At 38.4% G+C, this 23,940-nt stretch overlaps 2 non-coding genes across 2 annotated transcripts; both read left to right on the top strand.

Moving 5' to 3' along the window:
• Nucleotides 1-3,775: 3,775 nt before the first annotated feature.
• LOC148546426 (small nucleolar RNA R71) lies at nucleotides 3,776-3,883 on the top strand. The gene has a single exon (XR_015900651.1). It is a non-coding gene; the product is annotated as a small nucleolar RNA R71 (small nucleolar RNA).
• Nucleotides 3,884-23,313: 19,430 nt separating this feature from the next.
• On the top strand, nucleotides 23,314-23,417 carry LOC148546425 (small nucleolar RNA R71). The gene has a single exon (XR_015900914.1). It is a non-coding gene; the product is annotated as a small nucleolar RNA R71 (small nucleolar RNA).
• The last annotated feature ends 523 nt before the right edge of the window (nucleotides 23,418-23,940 follow it).

Genomic DNA, 23,940 nt, shown 5'->3' with positions numbered 1-23,940 from the left:
CATAAAAACTAATAAAAACATCCCTAAAAGTAACTAGATCCTACTAAAAACATACTAAAAATAATGCCAAAAAGCGTATAAATTATCTGCTCATCACAACACCAAACTTAAATTGTTGCTTGTCCCCAAGCAACTAAAAATCAAATAGGATAAAAAGAAAAGAATATACTATAAATTCCAAACTATCAATGAAACATAGCTCCAATCAGATGAGCGGGACTTGTAACTTTTTGCCTCTTGAATAGTTTTGGCATCTCACTTTATCCATTGAAGTTCAGAATGATTGGCATCTATAGGAACTCAGAGTTCAGATAGTGTTAGTGATTCTCCTAGTTCAGTATGTTGATTCTTGAACACAGCTACTTTATGAGTCTTGGCCGTGGCCCTAAGCACTTTGTTTTCCAGTATTACCACCGGATACATAAATGCCACAGACACATAATTGGGTGAACCTTTTCAGATTGTGACTCAGCTTTGCTAAAGTCCCCAATTAGAGGTGTCCAGGGTTCTTAAGCACACTCTTTTTTGCTTTGGACCTTGACTTTAACCGCTCAGTCTCAAGTTTTCACTTGACACCTTCACGCCACAAGCACATGGTTAGGGACAGCTTGGTTTAGCCGCTTAGGCCAGGATTTTATTCCTTTAGGCCCTCCTATCCATTGATGCTCAAAGCCTTGGGATCCTTTTTATTTACCCTTGCCAATTGGTTTTAAGGGTTATTGGCTTTTTGCCCTTGCCTTTTGGTTTTAAGAGCTTTTGGCTTTTTCTGCTTGCTTTTTCTTTCTTTTTCTCTTTTTTTTTTCGCTATTTTTTTCTGCAAGCTTTGTATTCACTGCTTTTTCTTGCTTCAAGAATCATTTTTATGATTTTTCAGATTATCAAATAACATTTCTCCTGTTCATCATTCTTTCAAGAGCCAACATATTTAACATTCTTAAACAACAACTTCAAAAGACATATGCACTGTTCAAGCATTCATTCAGAAAACAAAAAGTATTGCCACCACATCAATATAATTAAACTAAGTTCAAGGATAAATTCAAAACTCGTGTACTTCTTGTTCTTTTGTAATTAAAACATTTTTCCATTTAAGAAAGGTGATGGATTCATATTCACTACTTTAAGGCATAGACACTTGAATACTAATGATCATGTAATAAGACACAAATATAGATAAACATTTAACATAAAAACGAAAAACAGAAAATTTTAGAACAAGGAATGAGTCCACCTTAGTGATGGTGGTGTGATCTCTTAATTTGCAGTCAAATGTTCTACCACTGAGCTATAGACCCTTGATGGAAGCTTTTGTCTTCCCTTTCCTCTTTCTAGAGGTTTCTCTGGCCTTAGGTGCTATCAATGGTTATGGAAAAACAAAAAAGCTATGCTTTTACCACACCAAACTTAGAATATTGCTCGCCCTCGAGCAAAAGAAGAAAGAATAGTAGAAGAAGAAGAAGATATGGAGGAGATGGAGGGATGTGTGTATTCGGCTATATGGGGTTTAAGGTGGTTATGAGGTGTGAAAAGGAGGGAGTGATGGTTTGAATTTTGAGTGGGTGGGTGTAGGTGGGTGTATGATGGTTTTAGAGGGGAATTGGAGGTGATTGGTGAAGGGTTCTTGGGAAAGGGTGATATAGGATTATGAGGAGGTAAGGTGAGTGGAGGTATGTGGGGATCCTGTGGGGTCCACAGATCCTGAGGTGTCAAGGATTTGCATCTCTGCACCAATTAGGCATGTAAAACACCTTTGCATGCAATTTTGGTGTTTAAACGCCGAACTGATGCTTGTTCTGGGCGTTCAACGCCCAGATGTAGCATGTTTCTAGCGTTCAGCGCCAGCTCCATACTCTGTTCTGGCGTTGAACGCCAGCCAGATGCTCCTTACTGGCGTTTAAACGCCAGTAAGATCCTCCTCCAGGGTGTGATTTTTCTTCTGCTATTTTTGATTCTGTTTTTTATTTTTATATTTATTTTGTGACTCCACATGATCATAAACCTAATAAAACATGAAAGAACAATAAAATAAAAATAAAATTAGATAAATAAAAATTGGGTTGCCTCCCAACAAGCGCTTCTTTAATGTCAATAGCTTGACAGTGGGCTCTCATGGAGCCTCACAGATGTTCAGAGCATTGTTGAGACTTCCCAACACCGAACTTAGAGTTTGGATATAGGAGTTCAACACCAAACTTAGAGTTTGACTGTGGGGGCTCTGGTTGACTCTGTTTTGAGAGAAGCTTACTGTGCCTCTTTTCCATGTTTACAGAAGGATGTCCTTGAGTTTTAAACTCAAGGGAGTCCTCATTCAATTGAAGGACTAGTTCACCTCTGTTAACATCAATCACAGCTCTTGCTGTGGCTAGGAAGGGTCTTCCAAGGATGATGGATTCATCCTCATCCTTCCCAGTATCTAGGATTATAAAATCAGCAGGGATGTAAAGGCCTTCAACCTTTACTAATATGTCCTCTACTTGTCCATAAGCCTGTTTTCTGGAATTGTCTGCCATCTCTAATGAGATTTTAGCAGCTTGTACCTCAAAAATTCCCAGTTTCTCCATTACAGAGAGTGGCATGAGGTTTATTCCTGACCCAAGGTCACATAGAGCCTTCTCAAAGGTCATGGTACCTATGGTACAAGGTATTAGGAACTTTCCAGGATCCTGTTTCTTCTGAGGTAATCTTAGTTGATCCAATGCATTTAGTTCATTGGTGAACAGGGGAGGTTCATCTCCCCAAGTCTCATTACCAAATAAATTGGCATTCAGCTTCATGATTGCACCAAGGAACTTGGTAACTTGCTCTTCAGTAACATCCTCATTCTCTTCAGAAGAAGAATACTCATCAGAGCTCATGAAGGGCGTAAGGAGGTTTAATGGAATCTCTATGGTCTCTAGATGAGCCTCAGAGTCCTTTGGTTCCTCAAAGGGAAACTCCTTGTTGATCACTGGACGTCCCAGGAGGTCTTCCTCCTTGGGATTCACGTCCTCCCCTTCCTCTCTAGGTTCGGCCATGTTGACTATGTCAATGGCCTTGCACTCTCCTTTTGGATTTTCTTCTGTATTGCTTGGGAGAGCACTAGGAGGGGTTTCAGTGATCTTCTTACTCAGCTGGCCCACTTGTGCCTCCAAATTCCTAATAGAGGACCTTGTTTCATTCATGAAACTCAGAGTGGCTTTAGATAGATCAGAGACTAAGTTTGCTAAATTAGAGGTACTTTGTTCAGAGTTCTCTGTCTGTTGCTGAGTGGATGATGGAAAAGGTTTACTATTATTAAACCTGTTTCTTCCACCATTATTAAAGTTTGTTGAGGCTTTTGTTGATCCTTCCATGAGAGATTTGGGTGATTTCTCCATGAGGGATTATAGGTGTTTCCATATGGTTCACCCATGTAATTCACCTCTGTTATTGCAGGGTTTTCAGGATCATAAGCTTCTTCTTCAGAAGATGCCTCTTGAGTACTGTTGGATACAGCTTGCATTCCATTCAGACTCTGAGAAATCATATTGACTTGCTGAGTCAATATTTTATTCTGAGCCAATATAGCATTCAGAGTATCAATTTCAAGAACTCCCTTCTTCTGAGGCGTCCCATTACTCACAGGATTCCTCTCAGAAGTGTACATGAACTGGTTATTAGCAACCATGTCAATGAGTTCTTGAGCTTCTGCAGGCGTTTTCTTTAGGTGAATGGATCCACCTGTAGAAGTATCCAATGACATCTTAGCTAATTCAGATAGACCATCATAGAATATATCCAGGATGGTCCATTCTGAAAGCATGTCAGAAGGACACTTTTTGGTCAGTTGCTTGTATCTCTCCCAAGCTTCATAGAGGGATTCACCTTCTTTCTGTCTGAAGGTTTGAACATCCACTCTAAGCTTGCTCAGCTTTTGAGGAGGAAAGAACTTGGCTAAGAAAGCCGTGACCAGCTTATCCCAAGAGTTCAGGCTATCTTTGGGTTGAGAGTCCAACTACACTCTAGCTCTGTCTCTTACAGCAAAAGGAAAAAGCATGAGCCTGTAGACTTCAGGATCTACTCCATTAGTCTTAATAGTATCACAGATCTGCAAGAATTCAGTTAAGAACTGAAAAGGATCTTCAGATGGAAGTCCATGAAACTTGCAGTTTTGTTGCATCAGAGAAACTAATTGAGGTTTCAGCTCAAAATTGTTTGCTCCAATGGTAGGGATGGAGATGCTTCTTCCATGTAAATTGGAATTAGGTGCAGTAAAGTCACCAAGCATCCTCCTTGCATTATTATTATTTTCGGCTGCCATTTCCTCTTCCTTTTCAAAAATTTCTGTAAGGTTGTCTCTGGATTGTTGTAATTTAGCTTCTCTTAGTTTCCTCTTCAGAGTCCTTTCAGGTTCAGGGTATGCTTCAACAAGAATGTTCTTGTCCTTGCTCCAGCTCATATGAAAAAGAGGGAACAGAAAAATAATAATAATAATAGGGATCCTTTTTGCCCAGGTATAGAGGTTCCCCTGTGTGAGTAGAAGAAGAAAAGAATGTAATGTAAAGAAGGGAAGAAGAGAAAATTCGAACACAGATGGAAGAGGGGGTTCGAATTTGGGTGAGATGAAGTGTTAGTAGATGAATAAATAAATAGAAGGAGGTGAGAGAGAAGGAGGATTTTCGAAAATAAAATTTTGAAAAGGGGTTAGTGATTTTCGAAAATTAGGAATGAAATCAAATTAAAATTAAAAATTGAAACAATTAGTTAATTAAAAAGAATTTTTGAAAAAGAAGGGAGAGATTTTTCGAAAATTAGAGAGAGAGAGTTAGTTAGGTAGTTTTGAAAAAGATAAGAAACAAACAAAAAGTCAATTAGTTAGTTGAAAAAGATTTGAAAATCAGTTTTGAAAAGATAAGAAGATAAGAAGTTAGAAAAGATATTTGAAAGTCAATTTTTTGAAAAAGATAAGATTAAAAAAAAAGATATGATAGGAAGATATGATTATAATTAGTTTTGAAAAAGATTTGATTTTTAAAATCATAATTAATGACTTGACTCACAAGAAATCACAAGATATGATTCTAGAATTTAAAGTTTGAATCTTTCTTAACAAGCAAGTAACAAACTTAAAATTTTTGAATCAAAACATTAATTTTTGATGATATTTTTGAAAATTATGAATTAAAATTAAAAAAATATATATTTTTGAAAAATATTTTTAAAATTTTCGAAAATAAATAAGAAAAATGAAAAAGATATGATTTTTGAAAAACATTTTGAAAAAGATAAGATTTTTAAATTGAAAATTTGATTTGACTCATAAAAACAACTAGATTTAAAATTTTTGAAAAAGTCAATCCAAATTTTCGAAATTTATGAGTGAAAAAGGGAAAGATATTTTTTTGATTTTTGAATTTTTAATGATGAAAGAGAAAAACATGAAAAAGACTCAATGCATGAAAATTTTGGATCAAAACAATGAATGCATTCAAGAATGCTATGAATGTCAAGATGAACACCAAGAACACTTTGAAGGTCATTATGAACATCAAGAACATATTTTTGAAAAATTTTCAATGCAAAGAAAACATGCAAGACACCAAACTTAGAAATCTTTCATGTTCAGACACTATGAATGCAAAAATGCACATGAAAAACAAGAAAAGACACAAAACAAGAAAACATCAAGATCAAACAAGAAGACTTACCAAGAACAACTTGAAGATCATGAAGAACACTATGAATACATGAATTTTTCGAAAATTTTATGCAAACTTTAAAACATGCAATTGACACCAAACTTAAAATTGACTCAAGACTCAAACAAGAAACATGAAATATATTTTTTTATTTTTATGATTTTCTAATTTTTTTTGGTATTTTTCAAAAATTAATGTGAAAAAGAAAAATAAGGATTCCAAAATTTTTAAGAAGAATTCCAGGAATCTTTCAATATTAGCCCAAAGCTCCAATCAAAGGGTTGGACATGGCTTAATAGCTAGTCAACTTTAGGATATAAATCAGGCATGCAACAGCTGATATTCAAATTAACTTGCCTCTATGCTGATGGTTGGAAGCCCCTATCCAAAAGAATTAGACATGGCTTTACAGCCAGCCAGGCTTCAACATGCTTCATGAAACACTAAAATTTATACTAAAAAATTTAGAATAATTTTCGAAAACAGATGAGAAATTTTTGAAAGATTTTTGAAAAATTTTTGAAAATAAAACAAAAAAAAAAATTACCTAATTTGAGCAACAAGATGAACCGTCAGTTGTCCAAACTCGAACAATCCCTGGCAACGGCGCCAAAAATTTGGTGTTGTTGCCGGATTAAAAACTTGGCACCATTGTGGTCTGGAAACATTTGTGAATTGTTGTTCGAAATTGATTGTTCCCCGGCAACGGCGCCAAAAACTTGGTATGCGAAATTGTTACTCTGAGGTTGTAAAATTTGTTGTTCGTTCTCTCCCTGGCATGGCGCCAATAACTGGTGCACAATACCATGGTCCAAACATAACTTCACAACTTCGCACAACTAACCAGCAAGTGCACTGGGTCATCCAAGTAATAAACCTTACGTGAGTAAGGGTCGATCCCACGGAGATTGTCGGTATGAAGCAAGCTATGATCACCTTGTAAATCTCAGTCATGCGGATATCAAATGGTTATGGAGTTTTCGAATAATAATAATAATAAATAAACAGAAAATAAAGATAGAAATACTTATGTAATTCATTGGTGAGAATTTCAGATAAGCGTATAGAGATGCTTGCGTTCCTCTGAATCTCTGCTTTCCCGCTGTCTTCATCCAATCAGTCTTACTCCTTTCCATGGCAAACTTTATGTAAGGGCATCACCGTCGTCAATGGCTACATCTCATCCTCTCTGTGAAAATGGTCCGATGCGCTGTCACTGCATGGCTAATCATCTGGAGGCATCACCGTTGTCAATGGCTACATCCCATCCTCTCTGCGAAAATGGTCCGATGCGCTGTCACTGCATGGCTAATCATCTGGAGGTTCTCGATCATACTGGAATAGGATTTACTATCCTTTTGCGTCTGTCACTACGCCCAGCACTCGCGAGTTTGAAGTTCGTCACAGTCATTCAATCCCTGAATCCTACTCAGAATACCACAGACAAGGTTTAGACTTTCCGGATTCTCATGAATGCCGCCATCAATCTAGCTTATACCACGAAGATTCTGATTAAGAGATCCAAGAGATAATCATCCAATCTAAGGTGGAACGGAAGTGGTTGTCAGGCACGCGTTCGTAGGGGAATGATCATGATTGTCACGTTCATCACATTCATAATGAAGTACGAATGAATATCTTAGAAGCGGAATAAGTTGAATTGAATAGAAAAATAGTAGTACTTTGCATTAATTCATGAGGAACAGCAGAGCTCCACACCTTAATCTATGGAGTGTAGAAACTCTACCGTTGAAAAATACATGAGCGGATAATTTATACGCTTTTTGGCATTGTTTTTAGTATGTTTTTAGTAGGATCTAGTTACTTTTAGGGATGTTTTTATTAGTTTTTATGTTAAATTCACATTTCTGGACTTTACTATGAGTTTGTGTGTTTTTCTGTGATTTCAGGTATTTTTTGGCTGAAATTGAGGGACTTGAGCAAAAATCAGATTCAGAGGTTGAAGAAGGACTGCTGATGCTGTTGGATTCTGACCTCCCTGCACTCAAAGTGGATTTTCTGGAGCTACAGAACTCAAAATGGCGCGCTTCTAATTGCGTTGGAAAGTAGAAATCCAGGGCTTTCCAGCAATATATAATAGTCCATACTTTGGCCGAGTTTAGACGACGCAAAAGGGTGTTGAATGCTAGTTCTACGCTGCAGTCTGGAGTTAAACGCCAGAAACACGTCACGAACCAGAGTTGAACGCCAAAAACACGTTACAACTTGGCGTTCAACTCCAGAAGAAGCCTCTGCACGTGTAACATTCAAGCTCAGCCCAAGCACACACCAAGTGGGCCCCGGAAGTGGATTTATGCATCAAATACTTATTTCTATAAACCCTAGTAACTAGTTTAGTATAAATAGGACTTTTTACTATTATATTAGACATCTTCGGATCATCTTATGATTTTTAGTTCAACTTAGGATCATATTGATCACGTTTGGGGGCTGGCCATTCGGCCATGCCTGGACCATTATCACTTATGTATTTTCAAACGGTAGAGTTTCTGCATTCCATAGAATAAGGTGTGGAGCTCTGCTGTTCCTCATGATTTAATGCAAAGTACTACTATTTTTCTATTCAATTCAACTTATTCTGCCTCTAAGATATCCATTCGTTCCCAAGAACATGATGAATGTGATGATTATGTGACGCTCATCATCATTCTCACTCATGAACGCGTGCCTGACAAACACTTTCGTTCTACATGCAAACAAGCTTGAATGAATATCTCTTAGATATCTAATACAGGGGACCGAGTCCGAGTTATTAGTATCTTCGTGGTATAAGTTAGAACCCATGGATGGCCATTCTTGAGATCTGAAAAGTCTAAACCTTGTCTGTGGTATTCCGAGTAGGATCTGGGAAGGGATGGCTGTGACAAACTTCAAACTTGCGAGTGTTGGGCGTAGTGACAGATGCAAAAGGAGGGTGAATCCTATTCCAGTATGATCGAGAACCTCCAGATGATTAGCCATGCCGTGATAGAGCATTTGGACCATTTTCACAAGAGAGGACGGGATGTAGCCATTGACAACGGTGATGCCCTTACAGAAAGCTTGCCATGGAGAGGAGTAAGACTGATTGGATGAAGACAGTGGGAAAGCAGAGATTCAGAGGAACGAAAGCATCTCTATACGCTTAACTGAAATTCTCACCAATGAATTACATAAGTATTTCTATCTTTATTTTCTGTTTATTTATTATTATTATTATTCGAAAATACTATAACCATTTGATATCCGCCTGACTGAGATTTACAAGGTGACCATAGCTTGCTTCATACCGACAATCTCCGTGGGATCGACCCTTACTCACGTAAGGTTTATTACTTGGACGACCCAGTGCACTTGCTGGTTAGTTGTGCGAAGTTGTGAAGTTATGTTTGGACCATGGTATTGTGCACCAGTTATTGGCGCCATTTCCAGGGAGAGAAAGAACAACAAATTTTATAACCTCAGAGTAACAATTTCGCATACCAGCAATTAAGGCTATTTCATAAAAATTTGAATTCCAACTAAAGAGAGAAAGAGGTGACCAAACAAAGCATGCAGATTTGCTTTCTCTTCATCAAATTTTTGGACCAAGCTTTAATGGTCTTGGGGCAACAATTGTTTTGGGCTTGTTCAACATAATTCTGGCCCAATTAACAAATTATTGCTTCAGCCATAACAACTTAAACATTTTTGCACTAGGCTGAAATTCTTCAACATATTGGGCTTGCTAATATTCGGCCCAATAGCAAAATCTGCACTGCAAAATTATTTAATTAACACATATGAATCAAAATCAAATTAATAATTTTGCAATTAATCATATTAATAATGTTTAGTCATCACTAATTTAATTTAGAGTTTTTCAAACTCATCAATCTCCCCCTTGATGACAAACATTATTAAAACTTGAAATGGAAAGAAATCAAAGATTAGAGTACTCCCTCTGAAGATTTGGATTCCTTTCCCTTTCCAATTGTTACATGGCTCCCCCTTAATATATGCCATTTTACCAAGGGAAGCTTTTCCTGTAACATGTTTTATCAAGCCTAAAGCCATCATGTATTCAACATATGGTATTTTGAAATGTTGAATGGCTTGATTTATGAGTAGAAGTAAAGTGATAAACAAAACTCATTTGTTATCATATAAATGATTTTCTGCTCAATACAAACAAAATGCTTGAGTACATATCAACCAAAAACACAATTGATAATTCAAAATAATTTGCTGCCAAATAATTTGAACAACATTTTTCAGTCAACATATCAGAGCAAACAAATTATCCAACATATCAAAGCACAAGAAAGTTATCATAACTAACTAAGTTCCAAATACAGCAAGCATTTCAACAAAACAAAGAGAATTGTTCCAAATACAGCAAGCATTTCAACAAAATAGATCATAATCATTGGAACATAGAGTTTATGCACAGGGGTGATCATGAATCAAAAATGATTTCAGCCCATGTTCTTTCAATTTATCCATCTTTTTCTCCCCCTTTTGTCATCAATGGGGTCCTGAAAAATAAATGGAAACAACATACCAAACAACAGAATATTTGTTTTCCACCAAAACACAATGGTCCAGAGTATCCAAGTACAATACCAAAACAAGAAAGCAAAAACTGTGTACAAGCTCCAAAGGATTCCTAAAAGATGAAAATTTCAAGGATTTGGATCCTTTAAGACTGAATCATATTTTCACAAGAAAATATTTTTCAAAACACCTTAATACAATTCCATATCACACATACATTTGAGCAAATAAATTTATCAATGACAATCAAAGCTCAAGTCGAAATTAATCCATAAAGTGCTCAAAACAGAGCCAAATCAAAGCAAAACAAAACAGGACAACAAATCAATGAAACATAACATGACAACAAATCAATGAACCATAACAAAGCATCAAATATGCAGAGAACAAAATAACAGAGCATTCAGTAGTAATAGCAGCAACAAGGAGTATTAAATGCTGAGTGGAGAGAGAAGATTAGGTGGTTAATGACCATTAAGTTGAAATGGAGAGAGAGAGGGTTATGCGCAGTTGTCAATAAGGAAAGATTTTCAAATCAAAAACTGAAAGGTTAGCTCCTAGAATCAAGGGATGAGGGAAGGAAAAAGATTTGATTTGACAATCACTTCTTCCTATAAGATTTGAAATGATAACTTCCCAAAAGTATTATTAAAAATTTGAGGAACTCAAAAATGGATCAAAGTAAGGTCAAAGAGATTTGGTGGGGCCCAAGATAATTAGCATCAGTTCAGTCTCCCCCTGTATCATGGCCCGTTCGTCATAGCCTGAAATTTGTCTCCTGCTTTCCTACGAGACAAAACCAACAGAATCAAAAAATTCACATATTTTCAACAGAGCTTAATTCTATCATTCCCAAACTTTTTCTCAAAGTGCAGAATCTGTCTTCACACAGGGGTTTTGTAAAAATGTCAGCAAGTTGGTCTTCAGATTTTACAAATTGAATATCAATAGTACCCTTTTGCACATGTTCCCTAATAAAGTGATATTTAATTTAAATGTGCTTGGTTCTTGAGTGCATAACAGGATTTTTAGAAATGTTTATAGCACTCATATTATCACAAAATAAGGGTATACTATTGATCTTTAATTTGTAATCTTCCAACTGCATTTTTAACCAAATTAATTGTGAACAACATGCAGATGCATAAATATATTCAACTTCAGCTGTGGATAGAGCCACTGTGGCTTGCTTTTTGCTTGACCACATGTTGAGTGAGCTTCCAAGGAAGCAACACATGCCAGAGGTGCTCCTTCTATCCACTCCATCTCCCGCATAATCTGCATCACAAAACCCTACTGCAGAAAAGTCATCAGATTTAGGATACCACAAACCATAATCACTAGTTCCCTTAATGTATCTAATGATGCGCTTAACGGCTGAAAGATGGAATTCTTTTGGGTGATATTGAAACCTTGAACATACACCCACACTTTGAACAATATCCGGTCTAGAGGAGGTAAGGTACATAAGTGAACCTATCATTCCTCTATACCTTGTTTCATCCACATCTTTGCCATCATCATCCTTTTCAAGTTTTGTGTTTGGATGCATTGGTGTTCCCATTGGTTTGGAACTTTTTAGGCCAAATTTTTTTATGAGTTCTTTTGTATACTTTCCTTGGTGAATAAAGGTACCACTAGGAGTTTATTTAATTTGGAGACCAAGAAAGAAAGTTAGCTCTCCCATTAAACTCATCTCAAACTCACTAGTCATGAGTTTTCCAAACTCTTCACACAAGGACTCATTGGCCGAACCAAACACAATGTCATCCACATAAACTTGAACTAGGAGAATATCATCATTAGATGCTTTAATGAATAAATTTGTGTCGGTGGTTCCCCTTTGAAAGTGATTTTCCAATAGGAAGGCACTAAACCTTTCATACCAAGCTCTTGGAGCTTTCCTAAGGCCATAAAGGGCCTTTGAGAGTTTAAAAACATGATTTGGAAAATCTTTATGTTCAAAGCCGGGGGGTTGAGCCACATACACTTCTCTATCAATAAAGCCATTAAGAAAGGCACATTTAACATCCATTTGAAACATTTTAAACCCTTATGGGCAGCATAGGCAAGAAGCAACCTAATTGCTTCCATTCTAGCTACCGGAGCAAAAGACTCATCAAAATCTATACCCTCTTCTTGATCGTAACCTTGGACCACTAATCTAGCCTTGTTACGAACAACTTGTCCATCCTCACCAAGTTTATTTTTAAAGACCCACTTAGTACCCGTAACTTTCTTACCATCCGGATGAGGTACTAGTGTCCAAATCTCATTCTTGTCGAATTGAGCAAGCTCTTCTTGCATTGCTTTGACCCATGAGGGATCTTCAAGAGCTTGTTTGACATTGTTGGGCTCCATTTGTGACAAGAGGGCAAAATTGTTTGGTTCGTATTGCCTTTTGGTTGAGGATTTTGTTGTTACACCTTGAGAGGGATCACCAATGATAAAGTCATAAGGATAACCCCTCATAGAGTTCCATTCCCTAGGCTTCCGGAGTGGTGTTGAGCTTTGATGAGCTTCTGGGGGTCTCACTGTTTCAGTTTCTTGTGCTGGCTCAGAAGACAAAATGGAAATGTATCCTCCAATCTGACGAGACAAAACTGGACTGGCAGATTCTTGATTTTGAGCAGACTTGTGATTTTCTTTACTTGTTCCAGCTTCTTCACAATCTAAATCATTATCTATCACAGAACTGGAAATTAAATTAGAATCACAAAAAGTAACATGTATGGATTCCTCTATGGTCCTATGTTCTTTGAGATAAATCCTATAGGCCTTGCTAGTGGTGGAGTATCCAACAAACATCCCTTCATAGGATTTTGGATCAAACTTGCCAAGGTTTTCTTTATTATTAAGTACAAAGCATTTACATCCAAAAACATGAAAATACTTAATATTTGGAGGGGTTCCTTTCTATAGCTCATAAGGTGTTTTCTTCAACCCTTTTCTAATAATGGTCCTATTCAAAATGTAACAAGTTGTATTTACAGCTTCAGCCCATAGAAATTTAGGAATCTCATTCTCACAAAGCATGGCCCTAGTCATCTCTTGAAGGCTTCTATTGCTTCTCTCAACCACCCCATTTTGTTGAGGGGTTCTAGGGCATGAAAAGTTATGAGCAATTCCAAAGTCATCACAGAATTTTTCAAAGTCTTGGTTTTCAAATTCTCTTCCGTGATCACTTCTCAAATGGGCAATTTTTAAATCTTTTTCATTCTGAATTTTATTGCAAAGGGTTGAGAAAGCATGAAAAGCATCATTTTTATGATCAAGAAAAAGTACCCAACCAAATCTAGAGTAATCATCTACCACCACTAGACCATAGTGTTTACCTCCTAAACTTTGAGTTCTTGTTGGACCAAAAAGATCAGTGTGTAACATCTCTAATGGCCTTTTGGTTGAAATTCCATCTTTGGGTTTAAAAGAATATTTTACTTGTTTGCCTAATTGGCAAGCATCACAAGTAAGATCTTTATCAAATTTGATATTTGGAATTCCTCTAACCAAATTTTTCTTAACTAGCTTAGAAATTTGGTACATGCTAGCATGACCTAACTTTCTATGCCATAGCCATTTTTCAGATTCAAGAGAAGTAAAACATGTTACATTTTTTTCTTTCAAGTCTTCAAGAGTCAATCTATACACATTATTGCACCTTTTAGCCTCAAATAAAATATCCCCAGATTTTTCACACACAACCAAACACACAAACTTTCTAAAGATAACTTCAAAACCTAGATCACACAATTGGCTTACACTAAGTAAATTATGTTTCAAACCATTTACAAGAAGAACATCATTTATACAAGATGAAAAGCTTTTACCAACTTTCCCAACAACCACTATCTTTCCTTTAGCATCATCACCAAAAGTGACAAATCCTCCATCATATTCATCAAGCTTTATGAAGAAGGTTGTCTTTTCGGTCATATGCCTAGAACATCCGTTGTCCATATACCACATATTCTCCTTCCGTTTGGATGCTAGGCATACCTGTTCAACGGGGTCAGCCATAAGACATGGTTGAGACTTTGTTTCAGATTCTTCATCCTCTTCTGAGTCATTTTCCAGATCCTCCCATGATGCCATCAGTCCCTTTTTCTTTCCTTTCTTTGGCTTTTCTTCCTTCTTCAACTTAGGGCAGTTGGATTTGAAATGCCACGTTTCCTTACAGTTGTAGCATGTTACCTTGCTGAGATCTCTCTTCTATTTTCTTGAACTGCCTCCTTTGCCTCTCTCCTTGAGCTTCATCATTTTCCTGAATTTTTTGGCAAACAACACAAATTCATTTTCAGAATCACTGGATTCATCATCCAGGGGGTTAGTCACAGATGTAAAAGCAATTCCTTTCTTTTTTGAATCCTTTTTCAAATATGTGTTTTCAAAAGCAAGAAGATTTCCTCTCAAGTCATCATATGTCATGGAATCAAGACCATTACTCTCAGAAATTATTAATGCTTTTGTTTCCCACTCTTTTGTGAGACATCTCAACACTCTTCTCACTAGCACAGATTCAGGATACTTGATTCCCATAGCATCCAGGCCGACAATGATGATGTTGAAGCGCTCAAACAGTTCATCAATGAATTTTCCTTCCTTCATTGCAAACATTTCATACTCTCTATTTAACATATCTATCATGGTCTTTTTTACAATGGTGGTTCCTTCATGAGTAACTAGAAGTTTGTCCCAGATTTCCTTTGCCGTTGTGCATCGTGATACACGTTGGTACTCCTCGAAACTGATAGCACAGTTGAGTAAGTTGATGGCCTTGGCGTTGAGTTCAACCTTCTTTCTGTCTTCTTCGGTCCAGCTTGCTTCTAGTTTAAGAGAGACAACTCCTTCAGCACTTGTGATGGTTGGATATTGAGGACCCTCCAGGATAATCTTCCAAAGTCTATAATCCACTGCTTGTACAAAGATCTTCATTCTCTCCTTCCAATAGGTATAGTTTTTCCCATTGAAAAGAGGAGGTCTGTTGCTTGACTGTCCTTCGGTCAGGTTGTAGGACACCAGATGCCCTGTTTTTCAAAAAATTTTCTTCAATTTATGGGGCACTCTACCTTAGCTCAACACATATTTCAACCCCAAACATTCAAAAATCCACAAAATCATGATCCATATACAAATCAACCTACTAAACTCAAAATTAAACTAATCCTAAGCTAACCAAAACAAGCAAACATGCAAGAAATTAAAACAAGTAAAGGATAGGAACAATGTTACCATGGTGGGGTGTCTCCCACCTAGCACTTTGGTTTATAGTCCTTAAGTTGGACTTGTTGAGGAGACTCTTACTAGGGTGGCTTGTGTTTTCACTACTCCTTGAACCTCCATCCATGCTTGGTCTTTGAAGCTCCTCTGGGATCCCATATTCTAGGTATCCGGTCACCTTCTTATTGATTTCCGTGCTTCAAGCCGGATGGATAAGCTCCTAATTGACCCTAGTACAACCCAACATTTTCCAAAAATCATCAAATTGTGCTCGACACTATGCTTGAACTCCAATTCTTGAATTGTTTTTCTTGAAGATCCTTGGACTCCTTTGGCAACCAATACTCCTTTTTCCATCATGCATCAACCCAAGAAATACTTTGAGTTGGTAATCCGTCTCCAAGATAGCATATTGATGGGGGCCAATGAAGTTCATAGGTGAAATTACCACCCACTCAATACGCTCTTGGTTATCGACTCCTTCCTCACCAACTTCTTCCTCCTCTTCCCCATAACTCACATCGTAACATGGAGGTTGTGAGAAGTCTACCTCTATGTCTCTCTCAAACACAATGGGGAGAGGCTCAATAGGGTCATTAAGGGGATTGATCAAGGAGGACAAAAAATCATTAATGATGGAATCCTCATCTTGATCAATCTCCTTCATATCTTTCTTTCTCTCCTCCGGTTCACATACTTCCCTTTCTCCCTCTTGTTTCACTTCATGCTCTATATCTTCTTATTTTCCTTGTGGTTCCATGCTCTCCTCTTCACTACATTCTTTAGTTGATCCTTCACATACTTCAAGAGAAGTGTCTTGATCGGATGAGCGTAGAAGAACCAAGCGGTTCACCGCTTCGGCTATGGTAGCCATGAATTGCCCTTGTGTGCTTCAGAATCCTTCTTGCTCTTGGAGAAAGGCTTGAAGGTCTTGTTAGTCTTGGACCAAGGGTAGGAAAGCTTCACATTGGGGTGAAAATTGAGATTTATAATTTGGGAGAAAGGTTGTATATGTGGAAGGTGATTCATGTTGGTAGGTATATTAAGGTGGTATGTAAGAATGTGGTTGTTGGTATTGGTGTGGTGTTTGAAAATGTGGTGATTGAGGGTTATGTTGGGGGTATGGGTCATAGGCATATGGTGGTGGAAGTGCATAATCAAAGTAAGATCCACCATATCCTTGATTTGGGTGTGCATATTGGGAAGGGTATGACTTATTGTAATATAGTACAAAAGCAAACAAGCAACCAAAAAGTATCTATTCACACTATGGACATATTTACAACAACTAAAATATAGCACTCATGACGCTAGCTCCCCGACAACAGCGCCAAAAACTTGATGCGAGCAGAATAGTCGGTTAAGAATCCCTTCTCGGTAAAGGAGGAATGACCTCGTTGCAAGTATAGTTTTCAACCAACAAGTAATGCTCGATCAAAGTTTACAATTTCTAATCTAAACCGAGAGTCTTTCAACCTCGGGTCATCTTCCCTAGGAACTAATGCCAAGGAGTGCACACAATTTTGGTTGTGGAAAACAAGGGGTGTTTTCAATGATAAGGAAGCAATAAAATAAAGAGATAAAAGAGCTAGACAAAATTGCAATTAATAAAGCAATAAAGGAATAAAAGAACTATGTATGTAATATGGACAAGTAATGCTATAAAATGAAGGAAAAGTAGTTCAAAACATAAATGAAACCTTGACTTGGGATGAATCATGGAATCCCTTCCTTGTCCTAACCACAACTATGATAATTATCATGAGTTACTCTCGCCTAGTTAACCCCAACCATCGAGGAGTAAGTCAAGTAAGCATAATTAGGGGTGGCAAACGGGCCTAAACCCGCCGGGCCGGCCCGCGTAACCCGCCAAAAAAGGCGGGCCGGGCTGGAAAATTGGGACCGCCAAATAGCAAAAGCCCGCTTAATCCGCACCGTTTAAACCGCTGGTTTTGGCGGGCTTTGGCGGGGCGGGGCGGGCTTCCCTACCGGGCTTAGTCTTTTTTTAGCAAGGGGCATTTTTATAATTTTTTTTACCAAAACCCAACTTCCCCAACCCAATTTACAAGAGAATGAAGATGAAAATTGGGTGTTTTAGATTATGTTTGTTTTGTTTTAGAGACAATATTGTTAATTATGTTTTGGATTATGTTTATTTTGCTTTGGAAACAATATTTATAATTATAAAGACTTTAATGTTTGTGAATACAAAAATTATAATTTGTTTATACTTTTAGAAATTATAATAGTTAAAAGTAAAAAACAAAAGAGATTTTTTTATATCTTTATATATATTATTTAATAGTTAAAAGTAAAAAAAAAAAAAAAAGAGGATATTTGGCGGGCTTAGCCCGCCGGCCCGCCAGCCCGCCGTTAGGCGGGGCGGGCTAGGATTCTGGGACCGCCTCACTAGGCGGGGCGGGGCGGGCCAGCCCGCCAAATGGCGGGCTTCTAGCGGGGCGGGGCGGGCTTCTCCGCTTGCCACCCCTAAGCATAATTGACCTTAATCCAAAAGTTCTAACCAAATTACCAAACTAGTTGATAAAAGGCTAGCTTTAATGGAAACAAGAATCAACTAACTTCCCAAGAATTACCACTAAATGTTGGACACTATGACTCTAGTAATCCATAAACTCAATTTCCCAAGCCAAGGGATGGAAATATACCCCATAACTAAACTTGGCATTTCATCAAACACATAGAGGGCATAAACATAAAACATGACAAAATTGGAAAAATGGTAAAAGCTATGAACCATGAATGATCAAAATCAATAAAAGCAACTCAACAAATATATAAAAGCCATCAAACATCAAATTAAACAACTAGGAATCTAAAATTGCAAGACTATGTAAATATGGACAAGAGAAATTGAAATAGATGAAAGTGTAGAACAAGTAATGTAATTAAAAGAGAAATTAAAGAAATACTTACAATGCAATTGCTATAATCCAAAATCAAACTTGAAGTATAAAATGCTACAAACTCTAATTAAAACCCTAAGAGAGAATTTTCTAATCTACACTACTCCTACTCCTACTATGTGTTTTTTCCTATTCTAAGATGGCCCCCTTCATATGTGTTGCCTTCCCCTTTATATAGCCCCTCAAACCAGCCTCTAGCACTTCAGAAATGGGATAAGAAAGCCCCAAAATCGCGAGTCACGTGCATTTTTAATGGAGGCATGCGCTGAGACCTATGTGGACGCACAGATGCGTGCGTCCGCACACTTCGCTGAATTTCCACCTGTGCATACGCACAGGGGGTTGTGCGCACGCATGCATGCTAATTTCCATTTTGTGCGTACGCACACATCCTTGTGCGTACGCACGCCTGGCTGAGCTCTCCTCCTTTGTTTTCTTCATACTTTCTCCCAATTTCATGCTCCTCTTCCATTCCCACCAAGCCATTCCTACTTTATTCATCTGAAAACACTCACAAATAACATCAAGGTATCGAATGGAAGGTCAATGGAATAAAATTAGTCAAAATAAGTACAAAAGAGCATGTTTTCACATTTAGGCACAAGCTAGGGATCAAACACAAAAGTATGCTATTATGGTGCTTAAGTGTAGGTTATGTGATGAAATCCACTCAAATCAAGCTAAAATATATCGTCAAATATGGATTCATCAGGTTACATGGCGTACCTTCCACCATTGTATCGGATAGAGATCCTTGCTTTACATCACAGTTCTGTGGTGCTTTTCAGTGAGCTTTTGGCACTCAATTAAGCCTAAGTACTACCTATCATCCTCAGACGGATGGCCAATCAGAAAGAACAATCCAAATCTTAGAAGACATGTCAAGAGCTTGTGTTTTGGATCAACCGGCAAGCTGGGATCGATATATGCCTCTGGTAGAATTTGCTTATAACAATAGGTATCATGCAAGTATTGGAATGGCTCCATATGAGGTTTTGTATGGAAGAAAATGCCAGTCTCCATTATGCTGGTATGAAGCAGGTGAAAGGAGTTTGATAGGACCTGAAATGGTAAGTGAAACCACTGAGCAAATAAAGAGAATCCGGAGTCGAATGCTTGAAGCTCAAAGCCGTCAGAAGAGCTATGCTGAGTGAAGACGGAAGCCTTTAGAATTTGAGGAAGGAGAACACATCTTCCTGAAGGTTACTCCGACCACTAGGATAGGGAGGTCCATCAAAACCAAGAAGTTAAATCCCCGTTACGTTGGACCGTTTGAAATCCTGAAGAGAATTGGACCAGTGGCGTATAGGATCGCGTTACCACCACATCTTTCGAACCTGCATGACGTGTTCCATGTATCGCAGCTTCATAAATACACTTTTGATCCTAGTCATGTCCTAGAACCGGAATCAGTCTAAGTAAGAGAAGATATGACGCTTCCAGTAACTCCGGTTAGGATTGATGATACCAGCATCAAGCATCTACGCGGAAAGGAACCTTCTTTGGTGAAAGTAGCTTGGAGTAGAGCTGGTATTGAAGAACATGCATGGGAGCTTAAATCAGAGATGTGGAAGGACTACCCACACCTCTTTTCAGGTAACTCACTCTGAATTTTGAGGACAAAATTCCTAATTAGGTAGGTAGGATGTAAACCCCACAAAAATCAGTAAATAATTAGTTAATAAATTGAATTTTAATTAGGAAAGCTCAAAATGCAAAACTAATATCAAAATAGGATAGAGCTCATCGAAACGAGAATTTTGATACCAATTTTGAAAATTTGGCCCAAAATCGGACTGAAAGAGCCGAACCGGTTGAACCGGGGTCCAAACCGGGCCCATTGGTCCAACCAGACCCATAATTAAAAAGAAGCAGCAGCTTCTTTTCCTCCATTTGCATCCAACGAAGCCAACAGAATTGGAGGAAAGGGAGAGAAGCTCTCAAACCCTAAGCCTTTGATCCACCATAACTCCTCCGTCTGGGCTCCGATCGTCGCACCGTTTGCGGCCACGCGCTCAGTGCATCGAGCTCTACCTTTCTATCAGAACAATTTCACTAGTAAGCCTCCTATTAGGTTCAGAATCCCTATCCCTCTTTCTTTGGTAAACTTAAAAACCTATGGTGAATCTTGTCCAATTCTTGTGTTCTAGGTTCAAGTTAGCTTCCGGGACTTGTGAGCTCAAGCTATTGAGCATATGGGTATGATAAGAACACTCTAACCCTAGCTCCATCTTGTATTTGTAATGGAAAAATGAATTGGAACATATATATATGTATTAGGTGTAGGTTAAGTGGGTGTTTATGCATTGAAATTGAATTGGGATTACTTGGAGGTTTGTTGGTGACCAAGGCTTGTTTTGGAGCTGTTTGATTGAGCTTGGAGGGGCTGTAATTTTGAGTTGTGAGGCTGCCTTGGCTGATCTAAGTGATCGGTCAAGGTATGGTTTAAGTTTCGCACGTTTAATATTTACGGTGTTTTGAAAACTTAGGTTAGAGGAACCCTAGGATAAGTTGAATTTGTTAATGGCATTTAATGAGTAGCTGGTACATGAAATCGTGATTGCACACTTTTCACACAACTCTGTGTAACTGACCAGCAAGTGCACTGGGTCATCCAAGTAATGCCTTACGTGACTAAGGGTCGATCCCATGGAGATTGTCGGCTTGAAGCAAGCTATGGTCATCCTTGTAAATCTCAGTCAGGCGGATTCAAATGGTTATGGGAGTTTTGATAATTAAAATATAATTGAAACATAAAATAAAGATAGAAATACTTAGGTAATTCATTAATGGAATTTCAGATAAGCGTATGAAGATACTTTGTTCCTTCTGAACCTCTGCTTTCCTACTGCCTTCATCCAATCATTCATACTCCTTTCCATGGCAAGTTGTATGTTGAGGGATCACCGTTGTCAATGGCTACCATCCGTCCTCTCAGTGAAAATGGTCCAAATGTGCTGTCACCACATGGCTAATCATCTGTCGGTTCTCACTCATGTTGGAATAGGATCCATTGATCCTTTTGCGTCTGTCACTACGCCCAACACTCGCGAGTTTGAAGCTCGTCACAGTCATCCCATCCCAGATCCTACTCGGAATACCCAACAATGTGCGTTTAACGCCCATTCTGCTACCCTTACTGGCGTTTAAACGCCAGTAAGATCATCCTTCTGTTTTTGCTTTTTCAGTTGTTTTTGTGACTTCACATGATCATCAACCTAAAGAAAATATGAAATAACAATAGAAAATAGAAATTTAACATAGATAAGTAAAGATTGGGTTGCCTCCCAACAAGCACTTCTTTAATATCAATAGCTTGACAGTGGGCTCTCATGGAGCCTCACAGATACTTAGAGCATGATGATGGCCTCCCAACACCAAACTTAGAGTTTGAATGTGGGGGCTTTGTTTAACTCTGCATTGAGAGAAGCTTTTCATGCTTCCTCTCCATGGTTACAGAGGGAGATCCTTGAGCCTTGAACACAAGGTAGTCCTCATTCACTTGAAGGACCAACTCTCCTCTGTCAACATCAATCACAGCTTTTGATGTGGCTAGGAAGGGTCTGCCAAGGATGATGGATTCATCCATATTTTTCCCAGTTTCCAGGATTATGAAATCAGCAGGGATGTACTGGCCTTCAACCTTCACCAAGACATCCTCTACAAGTCCATAAGCCTGTTTCCTTGAATTGTCTGCCATCTCTAGTGAGATTCTTGCAGCTTGCACCTCAAAGATCCCTAGCTTCTCCATTACAAACAGGGGCATGAGGTTTATACTTGACCCTAGGTCATACAGAGCCTTCTCAAAGGTCATGGTGCCTATGGTATAGGGTATTAAGAATTTTCCGGGGTCTGATTTCTTCTGAGGTAATTTCTGCCTAACCAAGGTATTCAGTTTATTGGTGAGCAAGGGTGGTTCATCCTCCCAAGTCTCATTACCAAATAATTTGGCATTCAGCTTCATGATTGCTCCAAGGTACTTAGCAACTTGCTCTTCAGTAATATCTTCATCCTCATCAGAGGAAGAATACTCATTAGAGCTCATGAATGGCAGAAGTAGGTTCAGTGGAATCTCTATGGTCTCTATCTGAGCCTCAGATTCCTCTGGTTCCTCATTAGGGAACTCCTTAGAGGCTAGTGGACGTCCATTGAGGTCTTTCTCAGTGGAAATCACTGTCTCTTCCTTCTCTCCAGGTTCAGCCGTGTGGGTTATGTTTATGGCCTTGCACTCTCTCTTTGGATTCTCTTCTGTATTGCTTGGGAGAGTACTAGGAGGGAGTTTAGTAACTTTCTTACTCAGCTGACCCACTTGTGCCTCCAAATTCCTAATGGAGGACCTTGCTTCAGTCATGAAACTGTGAGTGGTCTTGGATAGATCAGAGACTACAGTTGCTAAGTCAGAGTGGCTCTACTTAGAATTCTCTGTCTGCTGCTGAGAAGATGATAGAAAGGGCTTGCTATTGCTAAACCTGTTTCATCCACCATTATTATTATTATTGAAACCTTGTTGAGGTTTCTATTGGTCCTTCCATGAGAGATTTGGATGATTTCTCCATGAAGAATTATAGGTGTTTCCATAGGGTTCTCCCATGTAATTCACCTCTTCCATTGTAGGATTCTCAGGATCATAGGCTTCTTCTTCAGAGGAAGCTTCCTTAGTACTGCCTGATGCTGCTTGCACTCCAGACAGACTCTGAGAAATCATGTTGACTTGTTGAGTCAATATTTTATTCTGAGCCAATATGGCATTCAGAGTATCAATCTCAAGAACTCCTTTCTTCTGAGTTGTCTCATTATTCACAGGATTCCTTTCAGAAGTGTACATGAATTGGTTATTTGCAACCATTTCAATGAGTTTTTGGGCTTCTTCAGGCGTCTTCTTCAAATGAAGAGATCTACCAGCAGAGTTGTCCAATGACATCTTGGACAGTTCAGACAGACCATCATAGAATATACATATGATGCTCCATTCTGAAAGCATGCCAGAAGGACACCTTCTGATCAATTGCTTGTATCTTTCCCAAGCTTCATAGAGGGATTCACCTTCCTTTTGTCTGAAGGTTTGGACTTCCACTCTAAGCTTACTCAATTTTTGAGGTGGAAAGAACTTTGCCAAGAAGGCATTGACCAGCTTTTTCCAAGAGTTCAGGCTTTCTTTAGGTTGTGAGTCCAACCATGTCCTAGCTTTGTCTCTTACAGCAAAAGGGAAGAGCATAAGTCTGTGGACCTCAGGGTCAACCCCATGGGTCTTAACAGTGTCACAGATTTGCAAGAATTCAGCTAAAAACTGATGAGGATCTTCCAATAGAAGTCCATGATACTTGCAATTCTGCTGCATTAGATAAACCAATTGAGGCTTAAGCTTAAAGTTGTTTGCTCCAATTGCAAGAATTGAGATGCTCCTTCCACAGAAGTCAGAAGAAGGTGCAATGAAGTCACCAAGCATCTTCCTTGCATCTCCACCATTGTTGTTGGGTTCGGCTACGTCTTCTTCTTTTTCGAAAAATTCTGTCAGGTCCTCTCCAGAGTGTTGTGATTTAGCTTCTCTTAGCTTCCTCTTCAAGGTTCTTTTAGGTTCCGGATCAGCTTCAACAAGAATATTCTTA

Source organism: Arachis ipaensis, chromosome B9 (genome assembly GCF_059453495.1).
Source record: "Arachis ipaensis isolate K30076 ecotype BB chromosome B9, ASM5945349v1, whole genome shotgun sequence".
Classification (NCBI taxonomy): domain Eukaryota; kingdom Viridiplantae; phylum Streptophyta; class Magnoliopsida; order Fabales; family Fabaceae; genus Arachis; species Arachis ipaensis.
The sequence above is the reverse complement of the archived record's forward strand: the minus strand, read 5'-3'. Positions and strand labels throughout refer to the sequence as shown.